General features: G+C 36.3%; 1 protein-coding gene and 1 long non-coding RNA gene across 2 annotated transcripts in view; both read left to right on the top strand.

Annotated features, from left to right (window-relative positions):
- LOC144419940 (MAM domain-containing glycosylphosphatidylinositol anchor protein 1-like) overlaps window positions 1–24,519 on the top strand; it is a 363,818-nt gene that overhangs the window by 107,171 nt on the left and 232,128 nt on the right. The gene's annotated exons all lie outside the window — the stretch shown is intronic.
- Window positions 7,408–23,096, top strand: LOC144419966 (uncharacterized). The gene is made up of 3 exons (XR_013474400.1): window positions 7,408–7,486; window positions 9,069–9,127; window positions 22,511–23,096. It is a non-coding gene; the product is annotated as an uncharacterized LOC144419966 (long non-coding RNA).

Here is a 24,519-nt window from a genome sequence, read left to right as displayed (position 1 = left end):
TTGTGACCAACTTCCATGGGTTATACTGGTCGTGTATGCCAATGAGATGATTCAATCGTACTTCGACAAAACATGATTGACAGCATTCGTATATGTAGGCTGGAATCTCAAATATTAAACAATAACCTTAATTGGCAGTTTAAAAATGTTTTACTAATTGGGCTACTGATGGTTTTTTTGTTGGGAATAACGGTTTTCTAAATTTTAACAGGCCGTTTTATGCCCTTAATAATTGGCCATGTCGTCAGTCTCGTGACAAATATGATGCTGATCCAAAATAAGCAATAGTGCTCTGGTAGTATTTTTCTTCAACATTTTATAGTAAAAGCGATGCCAAAGATAACGTACTAACTGCGTCTTTTGCAACTTCATTAAGTTGCAGATAAGATAAGATCAATTTTGGGACTATACGCTGAATTAAAGGGCAGTTGGTAACGCTAGCTACGACAAAACATTTCATGGCTCTAAAATAGTTTGGAAGGGATTACACTCACTGAGCGACTTATATTTTTGACTTTTCAGCCTTCTCAGTCACGTAAAAGAAATTTGTATATACAACAGAATATGGCAGAACATTCGTTGAAAATGACCAAGCGTGCAAATATTTTATTATTTCCTCATCGTTTTGTCTTGAACGGAAATACAAGCGACATTGAATGAGTTTCTGAAAATGAAATCAGGCATGTCGATATCGAATGACCTTTCGAAATTTTAAAAACAGTCACCTCAAACCCGAGGCCACCAGTAGCTTATTTAGTAGCACATTTTTAAGCCATTCATTATGATTATTGATTATCAATTGAGATTTGTATATACAACAGAATATGGCAGAACATTCGTTGAAAATGACCAAGCGTGCAAATATTTTATTATTTCCTCATCGTTTTGTCTTGAACGGAAATACAAGCGACATTGAATGAGTTTCTGAAAATGAAATCAGGCATGTCGATATCGAATGACCTTTCGAAATTTTAAAAACAGTCACCTCAAACCCGAGGCCACCAGTAGCTTATTTAGTAGCACATTTTTAAGCCATTCATTATGATTATTGATTATCAATTGAGATTCAAGCCAGGGATGGGAAATAGAACAGTGGGTCGAGGATAGGACGGTTGAGGGAGATAGGGCGGTGAGTCGAGGATAGGAAGGTTGAGGGAGGTGGAGCAGTTGGGCGAGGGAGACAGGGCAGAAGATCGAGAATAGGAAAAGGCAGTGGGTGGTGGATTTGTGATGGGTTGAATGTTTAACTTCACTGGCTCTGAAGTCTAAACCAGAGGTCGGCAAATTTTTGTCGTTTGCGGGCCAAAATTACTCCGTTGAAGACACTTAAACACCCACTGCCCTACCTCCATCTACTTACTTACCTATCTATACTTGACCTACTGCCCGACCTCCCTCAACTTTCCCATCCTCGACCTACTGTCCTAGCTCCCTCAAACATCCTATCCTCGGCCCACTACGCCACCTCCCTATCCTCGACCCACTGCTCTATCTCCCCAACTTTCACGTCCTCGAACCACCGTTTTATCTCCCTCAACCTCTCTTTTTTCGACCTACTGTCCTATCTCCCTCAACCCAGCTATCTGTCACAACTTACCTATATTTGACCTACGGTGCTATACTATTCGATACCTGACCTAACGGCGCTTTATTCACGACCCGATCGCCACACTGAACTTTACTATCTTGCGACCAACTTCCATGGGTTATACTGGTCGTGTATGCCAATGAGATGATTCAATCGTACGTCGACAAAACTTGATTGACAGCATTCGTATATGTAGGATGGAATCTCAAATATTAAACAATAACCTTAATTGCAGTTTTTTGTTGGGAATAACAGATTTCTAATTTTTAACAGGCCGTTTTATGCCCTTAATAATTGGCCATGTCGTCAGTCTCGTGACAAATATGATGCTGATCCGAAATAAGCAATAGTGTTCTGGTCCGTATATACTGTTTTTCTTCAACATTTTATATAATTTGTTGGGAATAACAGATTTCTAAATTTTAACAGGCCGTTTACTGCGTCCTTTGCAACTTCATTAAGTTGCAGATAAGATAAGCTCAATTTTGGGACTATACGCTGAATTAAAGGGCAGTTGGTAACGCTATCTACGACAAAACATTTCGTGACTCTAAAATAGTTTGGAAGGGATTACACTCACTGAGCGACTCATATTTTTGACTGTTTTTGACTTTTTAGCCTTCTCAGTCACGTAAAAGAAATTTGTATATACAACAGAATATGGCAGAACATTCGTTGAAAATGACTAAGCGTGCAAATATTTTATTATTTCCTCATCGTTTTGTCTTGAACGGAAATACAAGGGACATTGAATGAGTTTCTGAAAATGAACTCAGGCATGTCGATATCGAATGACCTTTCGAAATTTTAAAAACAGTCACCTCAAACCCGAGGCCACCAGTAGCTAAATTAGTAGCACATTTTTAAGCCACTCATTATGGTTATTGATTACCAATTGAGATTCCAGCCTAGATGTACGAATGCCGTCAATCATGTTTTGTCGACGTACAATTGAATCATCTCATTGACATACTCGACCAGTATAACACATGGAGGTTGGTCGCAAGATAGTAGAGTTCTTTTTGACGATCTAGTCGTGATTGTAGCGCCGTTAGGTTAGGGGCTGAGTGGTATAGCGTCGTAGGTCGAAGGTAAGTAACTTGATGGAGATCGGAAAGTGGGTCGAGGGTGGGAAATTTGAGGCAGATAGTGCAGTGGATAGAGGAAAGAAAAGTTGAGGGAGATATGGCGATGAGTCGAGGATAAAGAGGTTGAAGGAGATAGGAAGTTTGGGCGAAATAGGACAGTGGATCGAGGATAGGACGGTTGAGGATAGGAAGGTTGAGTGAGAAGGGGCAGTAACTTCACTGGCTCTGAAGTCTAAACCCGAGGTCGGTAAACTTTTGTTGTTTGCGTGCCAAAAGTACCCCGTTAAACACTTAAAACTGTCCTCGACCCACTGCCCTATCTCCATGACACACTGCCCGACCTCCCTCAACTTTCCTATCCTCGACCCTCGGCTCTTTCTCCCCAACTTTAACATTCTCGAACCACCGCTTTATCTCCCTCAACCTCTCTCTTTTCGACTTACTGTCCTATCTCCCTCAACCTAGCTATCCTCGACCCACTCCCCTATCTGCCACAACTTACTTATCTTTGACCTACGGTGCCATACTATTCGGTACCTAACCTAACGGCGCTTTATTCACGACCCGATCGCCACACTGAACTTTACTATCTTGTGACCAACTTCCATGGGTTATACTGGTCGTGTATGCCAATGAGATGATTCAATCGTACTTCGACAAAACATGATTGACAGCATTCGTATATGTAGGCTGGAATCTCAAATATTAAACAATAACCTTAATTGGCAGTTTAAAAATGTTTTACTAATTGGGCTACTGATGGTTTTTTTGTTGGGAATAACGGTTTTCTAAATTTTAACAGGCCGTTTTATGCCCTTAATAATTGGCCATGTCGTCAGTCTCGTGACAAATATGATGCTGATCCGAAATAAGCAATAGTGCTCTGGTAGTATTTTTCTTAAACATTTTATAGTAAAAGCGATGCCAAAGATTACGTACTAACTGCGTCCTTTGCAACTTCATTAAGTTGCAGATAAGATAAGCTCAATTTTGGGACTATACGCTGAATTAAAGGGCAGTTGGTAACGCTAGCTACGACAAAACATTTCATGGCTCTAAAATAGTTTGGAAGGGATTACACTCACTGAGCGACTTATATTTTTGACTGTTTTTGACTTTTCAGCCTTCTCAGTCACGTAAAAGAAATTTGTATATACAACAGAATATGGCAGAACATTCGTTGAAAATGACCAAGCGTGCAAATATTTTAATATTTCCTCATCGTTTTGCCTTGAACGGAAATACAAGCGACATCGATTGAGTTTCGGAAAATGAACTCAGGTTTGCGATATCGAATGGCATTTCAAAATTTTAAAAACAATCACCTCAAACCCGACGCCATCAGTAGCTGCATGTAGTAGCACGTTTTTAAGCCACTCATTATGGTTATTGATTACCAATTGAGATTCCAGCCTACGTTTTCGAATGCCGTCAATCATGTTTTGTCGACGTACGTTTGAATCATCTCATTGGCATACTCGACCAGTATAACACATGGAAGTTGGTTGCAAGATGGTGGAGTTTTTTTTGACGATCTAGACGTGATTGTAGCGCCGTTAGGTTAGGGGCTGAGTGGTATAGCGTCGTAGGTCGAAGGTAAGTAACTTGATGGAGATCGGAAAGTGGGTCGAGGGTGGGAAATTTGAGGCAGATAGTGCAGTGGATAGAGGAAATAAAAGTTGAGGGAGATATGGCGATGAGTCGAGGATAAAGAGGTTGAAGGGGATAGGAAGTTTGGGCGAAATAGGACAGTGGATCGAGGATAGGACGGTTGAGGATAGGAAGGTTGAGGGAGAAGGGGCAGTAACTTCACTGGCTCTGAAGTCTAAACCCGAGGTCGGCAAACTTTTGTCGTTTGCGTGCCAAAAGTACCCCGTTAAACACTTAAAACTGTCCTCGACCCACTGCCCTATCTCCATGACACACTGCCCGACCTCCCTCAACTTTCCTATCCTCGACCCTCGGCTCTTTCTCCCCAACTTTCACATTCTCGAACCACCGCTTTATCTCCCTCAACCTCTCTCCTTCCGACTTACTGTCCTATCTCCCTCAACCTAGCTATCCTCAGACCCACTCCCCTATCTGCCACAACTTACCTATCTTTGACCTACGGTGCTATACTATTCGGTACCTGACCTAACGGCGCTTTATTCACGTCCCGATCGCCACACTGAACTTTACTATCTTGTGACCAACTTCCATGGGTTATACTGGTCGTGTATGCCAATGAGATGATTCAATCGTACTTCGACAAAACATGATTGACAGCATTCGTATATGTAGGCTGGAATCTCAAATATTAAACAATAACCTTAATTGGCAGTTTAAAAATGTTTTACTAATTGGGCTACTGATGGTTTTTTTGTTTGGAATAACGGTTTTCTAAATTTTAACAGGCCGTTTTATGCCCTTAATAATTGACCATGTCGTCAGTCTCGTGACAAATATGATGCTGATCCGAAATAAGCAATAGTGCTCTGGTAGTATTTTTCTTGAACATTTTATAGTAAAAGCGATGCCAAAGATTACGTACTAACTGCGTCCTTTGCAACTTCATTAAGTTGCAGATAAGATTAGGTCAATTTTGAGACTATACGCTGAATTAAAGGGCAGTTGGTAACGCTAGCTACGACAAAACATTTCATGGCTCTAAAATAGTTTGGAAGGGATTACACTCACTGAGCGACTTATTTTTTTGACTGTTTTCGACTTTTCAGCCTTCTCAGTCACGTAAATAAAATTTGTATATACAACAGAATATGGCAGAACATTCGTTGAAAATGACTAAGCGTGCAAATATTTTATTATTTTCTCATCGTTTTGCCTTGAACCGAAATACAAGTGACATTGAATGAGTTTCGGAAAATGAACTCAGGTATGTCGATATCGAAAGGCCTTTCAAAATTTTCTAATTTTATTTATAAAACATGGAAGTTGGTTGCAAGATGGTAGAGTTCATTTTGACGATCTAGTCGTGATTGTAGCGCCGTTAGGTTAGGGGCTGAGTGGTATAGCGTCGTAGGTCGAAGATAAGTAACTTGATGGAGGTCGGAAAATGGGTCGAGGGTGGGAAATTCAAGGCAGAGGCAGTGGATAGAGGAAAGAAAAGTTGAGGGAGATAGGTCTATGAGTCGAGGATAAAGAGGTTGAAGGGGATAGGATGTTTGGGGGAAATAGGACAGTGGGTCGAGGATAGGAAGGTTGAGGGAGATAGGGCGGTGGGTCAAGGATAGGAAGGTTGAGAGAGGTGGAGCAGTTGGGCGAGGGAAACAGGGCAGAGGATCGAGAATAGGAAAGTCGAGGGAGATAGGGCAGTGGGTCGAGGATTTGTGTTGGGATGTCTGTATAACTTCACTGGCTCTAAAGTGTAAACCAGAGGTCGGCAAACTTTTGTCGTTTGCGGGCCAAAATTAAAGGTTGCAAGTCATTGGCGGGTAGCACGTATTTTGGAAAGTTAAAAACCAAAGGAATGGCCAATGAATCACATTTTTTCACCCAGAAATTTCAAGCAGTGCGCGAAGACTGATCCTTTGAATATTTTCAGCGTCATTAAACCATTTGCGCTCAGCATCTACTTTTTTACGTTCTGTTGCCATTTCTCTAATTATAATCAATTATAGGCTCAATAAACGAGTGATTGTGAATTATATACTTGTTAGGTTATAGTATAATTTAGTTTCTCAAAACAAATTTTGTCACGTAAAGAATATATTCGTCCATAAAGCTGTTTTGTTAATATAATTCAGTGAGGCGTCGCGGGCCGAATTCGTGAAATTTCATTTTAAGAACTATTATTATTCTGGGTAAGTTACTATGATAATGATATTGTTGAGTTTAATGGGCATTTTGACATCGCATTCCCGCGGCAGCAACATTCTGTTTTAGGGCGCCAAAGCATATCGATTGTGCAGATAAATAAATGTTGAGTGTAACCTGTGAAGGATTGTGAGAAGCACATTAACAAAATTGGATGTTCACCTGCTATTTCTTTTTGAGTAGATAATGAGAAAAATTGTTTTAAAAAGCTTAATATAAAATGAATCTAAAGCAGCTTCATAATTCTATTTTGACGATGCAGTCTATTACACGTTATTTAAATTTTCAAACATAGATCTGAGCCTAAAAAATTCGTGGTCGCACTTTTCAAAACCAAGGAAACAGCAACATATCGAGGAATTCGTGAGTTCTCAGTTGTTAAACACTATCTGATTTATTAGATGTAAATTGGAACTATTTCTAAAAATACAGAAGACGCAGATCATAGAGACTCTCGAGTTTCTTCGCACGTCCATGACACAGCAGCTGCGCAAGAAGGTATTGTGTTATTTTCAAAAGGAATTCATCAGGATATCACGGCGATTATATACATGTTCAAAAGCAGCAGATAGTGGTAGCTGAAAAATGAGCTTTTTTTGTGAATACAGCCTTGCGTGGAAGTAAGTATATATGTGAAAATGTGGCATTGGGCCAACGGACGAGATACTAGAATTTTCGATTTATAAAAAAAGTAACTATGCACTGGAATCCATTTTTAGCAAAAAAGCAATATCTGATATCTAATAAACTAAGCAAGTCATTAGTCAACGAAGGCAGTGTTGAAAAATAACATTTTATAATCTGATTGATTCAATATTTCTATATAGTGTGATCAATTACTTCGATTGTTATCACTATGGTTGTAACAAAACCGTTTGTATAATCCATGTGTGTACGGTTACAGTTGAATCTATTGAAAAGGGCGACACGGAGATCACGGTTGCAACCGACTATTCAACATACATCGTTTGTATTGATTGTATTATTTTTGAAGGTAATTTGTTTATGATTTGGAGATGGCAAGAAACGAATTAGCTTTTTATTCATACACAACCGTAGGTATATGAAAACGAGTTAAGCAACTTATTTGTAAATTAACTGTTTCAAGTTACAGCAAATGCGTTAACTGAAATCGAAGTATAACTTTGAAATGTGGTTTTGAGTATTGTGCTGCCGGGGAAATCAGACAAGCGTGACGTGAAATGGTATCGCATTTATTGTTGATTATTTCATACAAATATCAAACATGTCTTATTTCAAATTACAATGTCAATAACATCATAGATAATATCTTGCAGGGATTCAGTGGATCGGAGTCGCAATCGCTTAATTGTGAAAGTGGAAATAAGTTGAGAGCCAACAAACGAAAGTCGAAAACTCGGTAGAAATAACAAAATTCGTCGCAATACCACAAGTAGCCTACAGTAGATGTGTATATATTATAATTTTTTAATATTAGGTAATGCTTTTGTGTTTTGCCCTCTGGCAATAATGAATTTCCAGCCTGTAAAGCATCAGATATAATGTTTAGAATCAGAGGTTGGTGTACGTTACCTTGTATAAAGTGAATTATCGCGGATTCTTTTTGAGCAACGAGGTGGGGTTAATTTTCAAACAAAATTGATATTTTTGTTGTTCTTACTGAATGGATAAGTAGTTAGTTTTAATGTTGGATGAATGAATAAATATTTCGCCCAACCGCCCCTACTATATGACTACACGAGGCCGATCAATTCGCTGTACAATACTTGAATCATACATTTTTCGGTAGGTACTCCTGTAATATGTGAACCAAGATGGCGGACACCGGAACGTAGTATTCGTACCAGATTAGTGTTAGGCCATAATTTCAGGCACAAATACTACGAGAGTCGCTTGGCTAGTCACCGAACTTGGAATAGAACTAAAATAAAGAAAATTGGAATGAAAATATGGCAGGACCCTAACCTGGTACACATATTGCGTTCCGGTGCCCGCAATCTTGGTTCAGGAGTACCCATTTTTTTCTTTCCAATGTCGACAACCTAACCGACAACCGACAACGAAGTGCAGATTGAAGACAATTATATAGATTTAGGTGCCATTCTTGTATCGCCTATTAAAATGTTTCTTTGTTCTCAATTAGTCCAGTGAGATGACAATAGTGATAAAACTTCTACTTCTGCTGTACGTGTGTATGGCGCACGGATACATGTGGGGACCAGAAGACACTGCGTGTGATTTCATGAAGCCGCTTTTACCCCCTTTTGCCAAGGATTTTGCAAATCTTCGATTTATCGAATTGTTGTGAATAAATATAGATTCTTACCGGGATAAAAACTTTACAGTCAGTATTAGTGTTCAATATTCAAAGATAACTCGCTTTTTTAATGCGTATAATGCAATCTCTGCAAACCGACACGGTACCTCATATTTTAATCCTTGAACTCTTTCTAAATTCAAATACTTCATTATTACTATTGTGATGTAGACGTGTGAGAAGTATGGCGAAATCGCTTTAAAATTTTTTTCTAATGTTTACAGTCTCTAGATAACATTATCAGTCGGTAACTGCTAATTATTTTGTTTTTCCATAGTTCGGATCCAAGGAAAAACTGGCGATGACCGATATACATACCAGGGGGCAATGCTAACGGTGAGGCTTTAAATATTTATTTTAAGAATAGTAGGGTGATAGAATAGAAACATTAGTTTCATTGATAACTCAACAGCCAAGTAAAATTTTGACAAAACCTGCGGTCATCAAGACGGTAAATATTTATAGCCTGATTTCTAGCTGATAAATTTTGATATAGAACGGTTCTTGGTAACAATAAATTTCTTTATGAATTTTCATGTGTGCGAAATATCTGATATCAAAAGAGGTTGAGTATTGTTCATAGTGATATCAAAATGACCTTTTAAAATATGTATAAGTCAGGAGTGTGTAAACTGCGGCCCGCGGACCAAATGCGGCCCGCAAGGAAAAATTGTGCGGACCGCGGAGAAGTGCCGATTTTAAATAGTGTGTTCGCGAAACGAGTTTTTAGTTTAGTTAATCTGGTATGTGCGAGCAATTCTAATCTCTTTGCGGCGCAAAGCCAATACCAGTACTTGACTGCTACTGTCATATTAGCAAAACTAGCTAGCAAAATCCTGTTCCAAAAACAAACAAAAAAATGTTATAAAAACATGTTTCTTATACTGTATTCGTTTAAAGTCGGTGTGATAATAAATTTGAATATCTGTTTTCATTAGAAATCTATGCATTTTAACTCAACATTTCTGCTAGAACCCCTAACAATGCCATAAGATCAATAAAAAAGTTGTGCTTGCAACTACAGTATAAACTCTATCTACAAAATTTATTCGTTTCGTAAATTCCTTTGTAGGTAGAAAGTTCCGTAAGTAGGGACACAGATTACCTGTAAATGCCCTAACGGTCTAAGCCCCTACAAAATGGACATAACATTTGTATAAATCATAATAATGGTTAGAACCCGCAACAAATACATGTTAGACTTAAATTACTGCATAATAAATAAAGAAGGTACATATGGAAATAAGAAAGAACAGAGAAATCCGAATAAAAACACTACGAACGGTATGTTTGTTTATCTTTGGCGTTGGGTATACTAGGCTACGCTAAACGAAGACCGCAGAGAGTGGGAGGAGGCGGCAAAAGCTGACCGCTGAGAGAGAACGTAATTTTCGATAATGAGCACACACACATGCAATTCAAATTTTTTTATTGTATCATCGTCTTCTCACTAAATTTCGCTTTGCCCGCGGGGAAAAAACGGGTCAATAATTGTAAAATATTTCAAATCAAAACGTGGACGACGGCGCTAGGATATGTGCGCCATATTCGATATTCTTATAAACACGAAAAACGATATTCGAAGGTCGCGATATTCGATTTTTAAATTCGAATTGGACATTGCTTATTCAAGCACTGCATTAAATTTTTCTAAGATAAACAAATATCACTGCACATATTTTTAAGTTTTCGGCCGTTCGTATGTAGAAAATCTTACGATAGCCGTAGCAATATTTTTACGATAAAAATGATCGTAATTCGGACTTTTCGTATCCAGAGCCTTTCGTAGGTAGAGTTTCTAGGTGCGGCCCGCGGCTTCACCCAGTTACTTGTACCTGGCTCTCCTGTAATAAAGGTTGCACACCCCTGGTATAAGTGTATAATCAGTTTCTAAATTAATACAGTTTCTGTATATGCATGGTTCAATGTTGATTTTTTGTCTGCGGTAATAAAGACGGTAAATATTTTTAGCTTGATTTCTAGTTGATAACTTTTGATATAGAACAGTTCTTAGTAACAATATATTTGTTTATAAATTTTCTTGTTTGCGGAAAATCTGATATCACAACAGGTCGAGTACTGCTGAGAGTGTATAGCCAGTTTCTAAATGAGTAGGCAGATTCTGTATGCACGGTTCAATGTTGATTTTTCGTAAAACTTGCATAGTTTTTGCAATACAAATTTAATATGTGTCAATTCAAGGAACAGTATACCAAATTTGAAAAAATAAAAGAAAAAATTCATATTGTATAAAATATATATATATATATATATATATAGGGCATCAAGCAAGGAGGGGCATCACAGAAATTTTAGAGCAGAATTTTATATAATTTATCGGTATTTATTAAAATATTACGAGTTCAACAGACGACTCAAACTTCAAAATGTTCACTTATTTTTTGTCTTCAAGTATCATATTAACCTTCTTTACTAAAAAGAAACCATGAAACTTATTTATTGGACACGAAATGAGCCTATGAGTCGTTTTCTCAAAATGTTGTGGTTTTTGCTTTCTAGTATTTACCTTGTTGCTGCATTTTTATTTTGAAAAAATTTCTATTCTCTTCAACAATTGGACCAATAAACTATTTACACTATGTGGCGGTTCCACGATCGCATTTCAACGATATATTGGTCAGCAAAGTCGGGAGTTTCTTGATAAGGTAGACCAGGGTGGTCCAAACTCTGTCATGCTGATACATTCCGTGCGGCTCACAGAACAATTTTAGCGTATATTTGTATCTAATGGAGTAACGTTTTTGAGTTTTTTTTAGATGGGGTTGGTATCCCGAAATTCCAACCCCTTTTCTAACGCTTTGTGCCTTTATTTTAGTAAAAACACTCGCGTCGGCCATGTGACAGTAGTGACGAAACGCAGAGCCGACTTAACGCCGCGTAATCCAGTTTTTTTTAGCTAGGTCCCGAAAACCAACGTAGTCTGACTTGGTTGGTATTTGACGATGTCTTATTTTATTTTAAAAAAAGAATTTTCATCGGCCTTACATATCAAAGCACTGTCTATAGGTTTGAGTTATGGAATGTAAAGCCATTTGCTTGCGAGGTCGAAACCATATGAAAAGGTAGAAATCGAGCGATTAAAGAATTGTTGCGAGTCTTAAGTAAATATAAAATAAGCCGTGCCAGAATGTCGAAATGAAACGTTTGTTGTTGCAGAAATTCATCAAAATTATAAGATAATCCAAAGAAATTATTTTAAAGTGCATAAGGAAGTGAGAACAGGTACGAAGTTATAAGTCGCACAAGGTATTCCGGGTCAGGGCGTAGATTGAGTTTTTCTTGAAAGAATATTGTGAATAAACAGACAAACATATGGGTTTATAAATGATTTTAAGTTAGAGATAGAAGGCTCTGCTGCCAAATACACATTGTTCGACTGAATTTGTTATTTAAATCATTTTGTTCACCTTAATGCTTATTACAAATAATTTTATTGTTCGATTCGGAATCCGAGTTTAATTTTTATTTTCAAACCATTTTCAATTTACCCGAATTCAGATTTTTGAGTATAAGTCTATTAAAAGCCAAACCTTTTCAAAGATTTGTGTCTTTATGTGTTTTAATGAATAATTAGGATTATGATATACTGGTACACAGCAGGTGAAGTTTAAATATGTGTTGACATATACATATATACTAATTAAATTGTTACTTATGCAGAGTTTATATCTAGAGTACTAACATATGAAAAATACCTAATCGGTACCTTCAACACTTTACCGTTTATGTCTACCGCCTTTTGATAGTAGCTGAGTAGTGAATAATAATCACCTTATGTTATGACTATACCTAACATTTCCTTAAACTCGACAACGTAGTATATATACAGTATAATAGCAAATAACTTTGAAAAGTTCGCGAATAAAAGAAAATGATATTGTTTTAGAAGATAAAATGTGTTGTAACTTCATATATTTTGATTATTGAAATTCACCTATAATTTAAAAACCACGTAAATGCAAATTATAGAGAAATTTGTGGTTGTATAAAAAAGTGTGTCATCAGCATTTATCTGATGCATACAGCATTGAGTGATGGAAGATGTTCATTTATATACCCGTTCTTAGTGGTACTTTAGGACACAGAGAGCAGTTTAGAATTAGGCTGTACATCAATACGTCTAATTACTATAATATGTTAAAATGGAATCTATAACATCTATACAACAACAAACCACCCATGTGGTCTCCAATCGTAATGGTAGTATACATTCAAAAACCGGAAGCTTTAGAAAAAGACGACTTCAAAGACAGAAAATGTCGTTCAAAGAAGAACCGGAATCCGGAATCCGGAACCGGAATATTGATATTCTAAACCTCACCTATATATAAATGGATATGCAACGGGTAATAACGGATGACCACCATAAAACGGGTCTAAACTAGAGATGTACCGATACCACTTTTGTCACCGATATTTCAGATTGAAAAAAAGATATATCACATAAGAAATTGATGTTTGGTATCCGAATGCATTAACTGATTCGGATGCATTGTACACTGACGCTAGTAATCTCGGTGTCCAATTAGAAAACTCATATGCCGAGATGTCCAATTCCAATTTATTATTAATATCGCGACCTTCGAATATCGTTTTTTGTGTTTAAAAGAATATCGAATATATGCAAATATTTTATTTTGTGTTTAATCGTGATCGTCGCGACAATTACAGCCAAAATTAAAGGATATCAATCAGTGCCGACTAGAAATACCTATACCACGTATGATACTAGGCGGCCACATCAATAAATCTATAAAGAAATTGTGTATTTGAACAAAATTAAAATTACTATAATCACAATATTTAATACCTGTGTAGAGAGATAATTGCGTCGGAATTTAGCCTAACGATGTCCATGGACTGAATGACACTCGCGCTTGACGATAAACAGCATTTATAACTGTGCCAAACAGTGCATGTCCTGTAAAAAGGACTTCGATTCCACTGTATGATTTAAAACTGAGCGCCTAGTTGCTCTCTTTTCTGTGTCGTGTTGATATATTTCTTCATAATTAATATGTAATATGTATTAAAAATGTCAATATAAAAAGTTGGCAGCAAAAAAAAAGTCAAATTAGATGAGCTGGTTCTGCTAGTAAATATTTAAAAACAGGCGAATCATATTCTCGTTACCACTCGCGGGGGTGTAGACATGCATGGCTCATAGTTCCCGATCTGTCTGGACAAAAAAATAAATTAAAAAGTAATATTTTAACTTACCTTTTAAAACATTCTGGATCGTATCTAAAAGGTTAATATATCGGAAATATCGGTATTAATTCAGCCAATACCGATACATGACCGATACCGAAAAAATAGCCGATATTGCCGATACCGATACCCGATACCGATACATCGACTCTAAACTGGTAGAGGAATCGATTAGGTAATAGATTAGATTTTAGAGCACCATACGTACAAGCGAGCAATGTGCTATTTTTGAAAATAAATAAAAGCCACTCTATAATCGGCCCATCGGTATTTGAGAAAAATCAAGATGGATAGATTTCAATCATCGAACTGTTAAATTTTCTCTTCAAAAAAACATGAATCATAGACAAAGCGCCCACTAATTTGGCGACTGTATACGGACTCGACTCGAATTTGCGAAATACAATGCAATACTAGTTGTCGAAAAGTTTGGATCGATAGATGCATTATCACTGAATAACGACAAGTTAAGGGGAAAGGCTATTCACTCTCCATTTAACTCGATATTTTGTATTATAAATTAGGCAAATTACTGACTGGAACTTAATGATGAGAGACTTGATATTGAAGTTAATCATGAGCTACAACGTTTTGTTTGGGTACACCTGGTGATAAAAAATTTAGTTTGGCGGGACTAATGCATAGTGGGGTAAATGTAGATTTTATTCAGCGAATAAGAAATTCTTACACACATCTTACTACCAAAATGCTTTGAAAAACGTCTGTTAAGTGTCCCACTGTACCCCACTTGTGGGGCACATTCGGTCAGACCCTGGGGCACAGTGGGTCAGTCTGTCAAAATTCAACGAAGTGAGCCCTTAAAAATAAGCAATAAATCTGCATAATCGTCTAACGAACAGGGAGACTTCAAATTTGAAGATTCAATATTTTTGAAATCAATGTTCAACTGAAATAGTTCAAATATTTTGACAAAAAAATTCGCAAACAAATTTGAATATTTCCTTCCTCGAATCTAAATCTGAAAATATTATTGAAAAAATGAAAAATATCAGACGGTGGTTTGTCATGTTGGAAAAGCTAAGGTAGAAAAAAAAACTGGAACCGTGAAATTTTAGTTTCAACTTCCCAAAACCAATTTCACCTCATAACTTGCGCCGCTCTACCCGTCCGTTGTCCGTTCGCGGGGACGTTGTAACTGACCGATGGGCGGATTGAAACATCGAACCGCGGACAGGATTGCGGATATAGTATCAGCGCGAGAGCTGATTTTCCACTGTGCCCCATGTCCCAACGTGCCCCATCTTCCCCTGCAATATTGGTTATATTCACACTCAAATTTATTTATTAGCACATTTGATCTGTTTCTGGAACTAAGCAAAAGCATGTTCCGGCCACGGAAATGGGATGATTAAATGTCCTTCAAACTAAAAAATCTTATTTTCACGGTGACTCACTCCGAATAATAGTAATTTGTAAAATGAAACTTCACAGCACCTATTGGATCAATTGTAAAATTTTTATTATTTAAAAATGGATTTTCTCTTGTATCGACCTCCAACAACAGGTTCTACGGAACGCCAAATATAATCGTAATCGTTAACTACGGTGTTGCATTTGTTTAACGTCTAAAACAAGAACGCGTTCATTCCAATAACGGGTTCGCACGAACCCGCTGAATCGTATCACAAATTTTAATTGCAATTATGTTTTCGGGTTTCCACAAGATATATTGCTTCGAGGTCCCACTTTACAAAACTAGGTTCCAAAATCACAACTGAAAGAATATTATTTTAGATATTTCAATATGCTTTGTATAAATAAAAAAAAGCGTAATATTATGACGGTATACAATTGGCACGGATATAAGTTAAAGGAAAACTCGGTCACGCCGTGAAAAATTTTGTTTCATTCCTGAAGCTAATTTTATTTTAACTATAATATATGAGTTTACTCATTTCCTCGGACTAAATTAATTCATAACGATGTCAATAACTTTCGAGATAAAAGCTGTCAATGTTCATATATCTCAAGTTTAGTAACGTTTCATGTCAGACATCTTTTTATATAAAATATATTGTTGACATATCATTAAAAGTTGTATATTTATATATGGGTCGTAAAAACAATTCCTCGCATAATTTGATGAAAGATATTACAAGGTCTGGTTCAGATTATAATCAAAGGGGTGAAGAGCCTTTTTTAAGCCAAATAGAACAATGATTGCAAATTAGAGCATTTCTTGAACTATTCACTTAATTGCCGCTGTATGGAGTATCGTTACAACATTTGCGTTGGCGTTCCCAGTACTGTTATTAAGCTTCATGACCAATATCCAGAGTTGTAAATATGACTGGTCTCAAACTTGTTTCGGGATGCGTCATTTTTTTCACCAATGAAGTGTTGAGTCACATTGACTTAAAACTTCGATGGTTAACAGCAGCAGCAGTTAAGGCAACGATTTTTAAATAAATCCATTTTTCTCAATTTGTTCCTGATTCTTACAGGACTCGATATTTAACCTAGAACTTTGCTGTTTACTTATAGTAAGACACTTTCTAGTTTATTTTGCACACTTTTCCTCAGTGTTCCTCAAAAATCCCTCATTTCTTGAAAACTTAGCCGACCTTTCGTAAACCAAAAGTCCTGGATAATTAAATAGAATCAAATTCTCGAAAATAAATTTTCCGTGGTAACCTACCTTCAAAATAGATAGTAAATATGGAAAGTATTCTAAACAAAGTTTATCAAACGAACAATAAAATCAATGACCCAAAAGTATTTACGGTAGGTATGTTTCGGATTGTGACATAACGAATCACTGATAATATGTAAAGCATTAATAAGCGTTCCTGCGGCATTGCGACAAATTTTGTTACTTTGTCCGAGGGCTCGACTTTCATTTGATCGCTTTCAACTTATTCCCACTTCCACAATGAAGCGATCGCATAAGACCATACAAAAGTTAAAAACAATGCGTTCCAGGCCTGCCGAAATCTACGTTACTATTCTAAAAGAAACATTCTATCATAGCCTATGTCTGAATATTTATTTGCTACATTGTTCTATAATAAAATGAGTAGATAATTATAAGTCATAAGAACCGTCAGATAATGTAATATTTGCGTCGTTGCATTATTTCGTTGAGAAGCACTCATAACATCTGAGCATTGAGAATTATTTAGACGTGATGTCGTTCAAATCAATTAAAGTATTCCCAATGTCATAAAGGTATTTTGCCGATGGATATGGTGTTGGTGTGTACACTTCGATCCACTGAATCCCTGCGAGATGTTGACTATGTCATTATTAACATTGTATTTTCAAATAAGCTATAGGATCGGCCTGGTAATAAAGTGGTGCCCTGTGTCATAATTTGGGATTATGGCTAAATTAAATGCATTTTGGGGGGTCAATAATATTTTATAGTGGTCTGCATGTGAACAAAACCAATTTCAAAACTCAAAATGTTTGAATTTAAATTATCCATGCTTGATCCGAGTGTTCTTAATTACGGTGACGTACCTGTGTCATAATTTGAGATTATGGCTAAATTAAATGTATTTTGGGGGGTCAATAGTATGCATAGTGGTCTGCATGTGAACAAAACCAATTTCAAAACTCAAAATGTTTGAGTTTAAATCATCCATGCTTGATCCGAGTGTTCTTAATTACGGTGACGTCATCATATTTTTTTTTAATGTATAATTTTTATTTTGATACAAGATCAATTTTATTTGTATGAATATTTCAAAGCTTAAAAATAAACAAAGAATCTGTTGTTAGTTGAAAACGAAGTAATTTGAACGCGCGAGCAACGTTCTCCGGCTCATAATAAATAAACAAACAAAGATACCAGACAGCACGCGATCAAATGCTCTTCGATAAAACGAATATCACTTCACTTCAAAATCAAATCCCACTCTTGTTTTATTTTGAAGGTGACGTAAAGCTCGTCCAAAAGAAAACTCTTTCTCTAGCATATCAATCACGTGTTGACCAAGCGTTAAAAGTGAGAAACTTTATCTCGAAATTTTTTGAAATTTCTCTCTTCTTACCGGCATATGGTCGAACGCATTTGCGCTACGTAATTCGGGCGCGTTTTAGTGGAAAAGCGACGAAAATAAGCTTTTTAAAGATATATTGGGAAATGTACTAGCGTGTTTGATTAACTATTTATGTCATATTATAAAAGGGGTATAAAAAGTCGATTGGGACCAACGTATATAAAGGGTACCATATGGCGAACCACGGCCTCTCGTCCGGTTTCCATTCCATGTCGGGTATGTGATTAGTTAGTTATTTGTCTTCGGTACCATGGACTTGCTGGTGGAGGAAGGCGTATCCGATCAGCGGTTACTTGAATCACCCTACGGTGGCGAGGAGTCCAGCAATCCTTTCGCACATAACTATCCCCGCATGGTATTCGAACCTGCGAACCCATACAGAGTAATTAGAGATGCGTTGGCGAGCGTATTCCCAAAGCTTAGGACGATTAGTAACTCACCCATAATAATAATATTTCTTAAAATTTTGCACTGCCTTCGAGGTCATTTTGTGATAATTTTTATCACCTGACAACTTTCGAAAATACTTCATTTGATGATTTGAACAAAAGATACCAATCTGAAGATGGAGTCTATTATGGAGTATTGTTGCCACATTTGTGCTGGTGCTCCCTGTACTGTTATTAACCTTCATGACCAATATCAAATGAGTTATTAATATGATTGGTCTCAAACTTATTTCGAGGTGCATCATCTTTTTCACCATTGAAGTGTGGCCTCATAAGCTCATAACATAGATCAGGGTTGTCCAACCATTATGGACGAAGAGCCACATTTAGTTTACGAATGATTGCGCGGTCCACTTGACATGGTAGTTATATTCTAGTTTCACCGACTACAGATAAAAGGAAAAACAAACAAAGCACCTAAATTATTAGAACAATGAAAATACGAAGATACAGTAAAGTTAAAAGTTTTAACCACACATAAATATTTATGGGAAGTATGGCACTGCGTTTATCCAACAAGTTTGTCAATCATAAGTGCAATGGACGATGTAGAAATGCGGAACGGATTTTTCACGAGGCTGTCAGAAATTAGTCTTACGGAGGATTTTCCTTGGTTCATCCTTGAAAAAAAATTGCTCGTAGAAGTGAATGCTGTCAAATATTGAGGTCATGAAACTGCTTCTTCTAGCTTCACAGAAAAAAAATACAGGAAAACAGATTGAAATACATGGCAGACGATAAAAATAAATTCAAACATGTCTCACTAGCAATAACGACCATAAATGGACATAAAAGAAGCTTTCGATAGCTAGGTGGTGCTTCTCGTGCGTTTGAACGACATTTTTTATTAGAAGTTTCAATAAAGGCTCAGATTTGTGAAGGACATTGCGATTCGAATAATACCACGCGGGCCACTGGGTTTGACGACTCTAACATAGATGGTCAACGGCAGCAGCCAGAGCAGCTTTATTGAATTTATTCATTTTTTCCCCGATTACTATGGGACCCTATACTTCACCTAGACCTCGACCATTGCTGTTTAAATATAGCAAGGCACTTTCTAGTTCATTTCGCACACTTTTCCTTCAGTGTTCCTTAAAATGGCATTACTTGGAAACTTGATCGACTTTATATAATCCAAAATTCCTAGATAATTGAATAGAATCAAATTCTTTGAAATATGGAAAGTAGGCTATTCTAAACGTCCTGTCACTTGGACCCCCAAATAAAAGTCTTCATGCAATAACTTCTGGCATTCTGAACATCTTACAATCTCGCATCACACTGAATATGATGTGAGCATGTAGGCAGCGCACGATGCAATCTCCAAGGGCGGTACATTTACGTTGGAAGTAACTTTACTATGTACACAGCTTACAAGCCAAAAAGAAACCCCAAACTAATTACACAATCAGCATTTCAGTACCCACTCTCCTACCAAAACGTACTTCACATCTATGATATATATTGTAATATGCGTCCTTACGTGAATTACTTTCTCTCTTTTCTCTCCACCTACCTACGCGAAGAGAAGCTTCAATCAAATATAGAAAATATTGGTACCTTACGACGACATATATATAACTTGAATCAAAGTTTGGGATCGGACTCTGCTTCCAGCGTCATCTAAGATCAGCTCGGTTCATTGAAGTGGCTGTAATCGATTTCTGCTGATTCAAACCCTATAAATAATGCCATGAAAACTAAGCCGATTTTATGTAAATGTTAATTTTTCTTTACCGTTTAAATAGACAAAAATACAGATAGAGAGAGCTGATAGAAAATAAAGAAAGTATATTATGCACTGTGTAAAACGATTGGTGACTCAAAGGCAAGTGGGCTCAATAGAGTCCCTGGTGTATCATAGCTAGTAAAAACAGGAAAAAGGGTTTTAATAAATTTATTTGCCACAGGTCTCGTGTCTCAGCGTTCCACTTTTGTTTGATAGAATTCCACTCATCTCTAGTTCCACAGAGAAACAAATTAGTCAGATTGAACGAGAATGAAAAACAAATTTTTTCTCTGAAATATGCAGAAGTCTTCGTTTTTATTCTAAAAAAGTATTTATTATTTATTCCATTTTGAAAGAGCAATGTCCGAAGATGGGTACGAATGTACAATGATAACAATGACACAGTACCCGTAGCTCACGGTGTCTAAAAATGCCGTTTTCTAATTTGTGCCATTTTAGGGCATTTGTCTCACATTTACCAAATTCCCACTATTCCAACTGAACTGTTATCATATAGATTATAGAATATATATATATATATATATATATATATCTTGGAGCAAATGATTACGGTATTCACATGAGGTGACAATCATACAATTGGGACACGAATTATTTTGACGCGTAACTCACCACAAAGTTCGTTATCTAATCATTCAACATTTTCAATTCCAAATAGCAAATCAAGTCTCAACGCGAAGTAATCCACATCGGTGGTATCGATAAGAATATGTAATGAAGTTGCCTTGACTGAGGCTGCTTCTGTTGACCACACCCAAATTTTTGACCGATGACCCTCAATGATTTTGCTCTCGATGTCTTTGTTACAGTGTATATAAAATAAGTTAAACGAAGTCACACTTTATTGATTTGAAAGATGATGCACTCCGAATAAATTTTGACCAATAATATTCATAACCACTGCGATTCATTGATTTGTTCAAAGTGGACTTCTTATATATATTTCCTCTCCTTATTCGGGTACAAGGGGGAGAAAAAGGCCCGGCACTACTTTGACAATGATTTGAACCACACTTTGTGATATCTCTCACCAATTCATGCTACGAATTGTTTTTTTGCAATACATATAAAACTTTTGATATGTCAAGAGTATGTATTTCACACAAATATTTACTTAACTCAATTCCAGATATATATATGAACTTACTTTGAAAGCTTTATTGGCTTTATCACAAATTTTAATAAACTCGTGATGAATTAGCTTTAGTTGAACAAATGAGCAAACATATATATGCTTGAAGTAAAATTAGCATTAGAAATGCAACAGAATTTTCCACGGCGTAACTATAGGTTTTATATCCGTGCCAATTGCCTACCGCCATAATAATGAAAAGATGCCGAATTTCGTTTTACTGCATGGTTTCGTTTAATTTTATGAACATTTCTCTTTTCTGGGTATTTATTTCAAAGCATAATAAAACAGTCAAATAATATTCTTGCAGTAAGGATTTTGAAACGTAGTATCATATAATATGATGGAATGAAGAATGTCGTGATCGATATTCCTTACTGTAAATTTTCTAAAATTTTGATTTCGAAAGTCATTAATTTCAGAGTGATTTTTATTTTCTGAATTATATTCTGCCGTTTTTTTTGCGAAAACCTAAAGCTTTGCAACTGTAAAGTACACCTAGAAAATGTGCAGATATATAACAGTACATGGAAGAGAATTGTAAACAAAGCTGTAGAAATCATGTAGTATCTCTGAAAACGTCATTTTCTATCCCGTCTGATATCTACATGGAATGACTTACATCTGACGATATAATTCTGAAAATCTTGCTGGAAGAAGGTTGTTTAAACTGCATTATGTTGACATGCATCCTATTTCTAACAGCGTGCATTACTGTGGTTATAGATGTCCATAGCCATCCAACCTCGTTCATTTATTACAAATGTGGTTTGACACCAAATGAGAATGTAGACTGGTCTCAAGCAAGTATTTATGAACGTATTTGATGTATGAAGTATACATGCTAAACTAATGGAATACTTCAATAAGTAATTATGAGAACGCTTGCCCTTCGAAATGGGGTACGGCAATTTTGGGAAACTCTTTAATACCCAATTGCAAATAAGATCAAATTATATTTAACTTTTCTTGATAGATACCTTCTTCAGTCTGATATCTGGCATCTAAATCTCCAGATGGAATGTTTTCGAGAGTAGTCAATTGTCAAGCTATAAAAAATATCACAAATGACCTCCAAGTCATTTCGACCCGGCGTACTGGTATCTAAGATTACACCACAATTTTCAGATTGGTTCAACGTTTCTTTCCTACAAAAACTCTTTGCAATTCCGAGGATTTTTTCGTTAAATATGTCATTCAAGAAAAGAACTTGGTCTGATGACTATTTGAAGTATGGCTTTACCTGCTCAACTGAACGTGACTCCAATGCGAGAATGGCGAGTGAGAATTGCCCCTTTTGAATCGAAGCCACGTATCTCTCAATTGGTTACCGAAAAACAGCAGCAGAAGTATCACTAATAAATCTAATGAATAATTGAAGTTTACTGTTTGTTGCAATTTATTCTGCTACAACCAATGGAGCAATCAGTTTTTCAGATCCGATAGTAAATAAAGCAAGTATTCCAAACATTGTCAATCAAACAAACAGTGAAATTGGTGAATATTTTTTGTTATGCGTCTGAATATTTATTTGCTATAACTTTCTATAATAGGATGAGTGGATATAATATGAGTCAAACAATCCAATTTTCGGCAGTGGCATTGAGAAAAATTTAGAGGCGATGTCACATTCGAATCAATCAAAGTATTTCTGACGCCAAGAAGATCTTCCGCTGTTGGATATGGTGTTGGTGTAAACACTCCGATCCATCGAATCCCTGAAAAATTTGAGACTTTTTTGTAATAAACGTTGTATTATGAAAATATTTACTGTAGTGAATATTAGTAAGAACTGATCAAAACTAAGTACACCAAGGTATCCGTTTTGGTATCAAATTTCACACAATTTGGATTTTATTTCATTTTATTAGATTTTGACATCTGTTATTTTGTGCGTGACTGATTGCGCTGGAAACACAATGCTACTATGTTTTTTTTGTCTCATTTAACGCATTTGATGTTTCTCGAAACGGGGACTTAAAGTATAAGATTTCTACTCATGTTTACTTTCACGCAAAGTAAAAACTAATTTGTTCCCTGCAATTGTTACACTCCAAAGATTACCTTCAAATTTATTACAATCAACAGCAAGAATATTTGTTAAATAATCTGATGCAAATAAGATCTTTGTGTTGCTATTCACATGAGATTCAACTGTAAGGATAAACACATAAGTTATACAAATGTTTGTGTTACAAGTGGTCACAATAGAAAGTAATGTACAAATATTAAATAAATCAGATCATAAATTAGGATTTTCATTAGATTTCTTTCGTTTACTATTGGGTTACTTGGTATATTTTATACAACAGTATCGCATACCGCCTTTTTGTTATGGGGAGAGATTGCAACAGTGCTTAGTTTGTTTTATTAAAAAGGCATAAGTTTCGGTATTTTGTCAGATCTATGACTTTCCATTTTTTAAAACATTTCCTTAAAGATGCTAAGCTATTATATGATATCACAAAAACCGTGTTGACGTGTGTTGAAGATTTTTCTCCAAGATATATTATCGCATGATGTTTGCAAATTCTCCTTGTAGAACTTAGGTTCATTTGTGCATATAGTGTGTCCATGTCTATTTGATTTCGATTGAAAAAGCCTTGGCATCGAAATTTCTTAGACATTTTCTGAAAAAGTTCATACGCGCAAATCTAAATTCTTCCAACCAAGAGTTAGTTATCGTAAAATTATTAGGTTTTCTAGCGATAATATAATGTATTAGCAATTAAAAGTATTTATATGAGCAAGTTAAAACTAAACCTAGTATCTTGGTATTTCACATCATTAAATCGAACCTTCACCTGATTAATTAACCATTTTTTAAACAAATATAGTTCCGTATTTATTCGCAAATACGCCGAGTTTAAAACTCAAAAAAAAAGTTGCCCAACTAAGGGACCGTCTTATGCGCGCATAACTCAGATAGCACCACAAAAAATCGGCTCCTTCGCGCATCGAGACTTTGATCACGCAACGAAATGATATAATGCTGACTTGCAAGTAATTGCAACAGCTACAAACCATGCTTAATTCTCACGATAAAGAGCGTGCACGCACCCACCACACACGCGATCGGTTGTCTAGGTGTGATTGTCTGATCATTAACGTGACCGCTTGTATTTGATTAAATTTAA

This window comes from Styela clava, chromosome 2 (assembly GCF_964204865.1).
Source record: "Styela clava chromosome 2, kaStyClav1.hap1.2, whole genome shotgun sequence".
In the NCBI taxonomy this organism is placed as follows: domain Eukaryota; kingdom Metazoa; phylum Chordata; class Ascidiacea; order Stolidobranchia; family Styelidae; genus Styela; species Styela clava.
This window is presented reverse-complemented; position numbering and strand designations above follow the sequence as displayed.